Genomic DNA, 962 nt, shown 5'->3' on the forward strand with positions numbered 1-962 from the left:
ACACTCCCCTCCTACTGTCAAGATACCACGTAACACACACACTCCCCTCCTACTGTCAAGATACCACGTAACACACACACTCCCCTCCTACTGTCAAGATACCACGTAACACACACACCCCTCCTAGTGTCAAGATACCACGTAACACACACACACACACACACTCCTCCTACTGTTAAGATACCACGTACACACACACACACACACACACACACACACACACACACACACACACACACACACACACACACACACACACACACACACACACACACACTCCCCTCCTACTGTCAAGATACCACGTAACACACACACACACACACACACACACACACACACACACACACACACACACACACACACACACACACACACACACACACACACACACACACACACACACACACACACACACTCCCCTCCTACTGTCAAGATACCACCTAACACACACTCTCCCCTTCTACTGTCATGATATCACGTAACACACACACTCCCCTCCTACTGTTAAGTGTGTATAGTGTGTATTGTGTGTAGTGTATAGTGTGTATTGTGTGTAGTGTATAGTGTGTGTAGTGTGTATAGTGTGTGTAGTGTGTATAGTGTGTATAGTGTATAGTGTGTGTGTATTGTGTGTGTATTGTGTGTAGTGTGTATTGTGTGTGTATTGTGTGTGTATTGTGTGTAGTGTGTAGTGTGTATAGTGCGTATAGTGTGTGTAGTGTGTATAGTATGTATAGTGTGTAGTGTGTGTGTATAGTGTGTATAGTGTGTAGTGTGTATAGTGTGTATAGTGTGTAGTGTGTATAGTGTGTAGTGTGTATAGTGTGTGTAGTGTGTATAGTGTGTATAGTGTATAGTGTGTATTGTGTGTGTATAGTGTGTAGTGTGTGTGTATAGTGTGTATAGTGTGTATAGTGTGTATTGTGTGTGTATAGTGTGTATAGTGTGTATAGTGTGTGTAG

The sequence above is a fragment of the Oncorhynchus gorbuscha genome, unplaced genomic scaffold (genome assembly GCF_021184085.1).
Source record: "Oncorhynchus gorbuscha isolate QuinsamMale2020 ecotype Even-year unplaced genomic scaffold, OgorEven_v1.0 Un_scaffold_872, whole genome shotgun sequence".
NCBI lineage: Eukaryota > Metazoa > Chordata > Actinopteri > Salmoniformes > Salmonidae > Oncorhynchus > Oncorhynchus gorbuscha.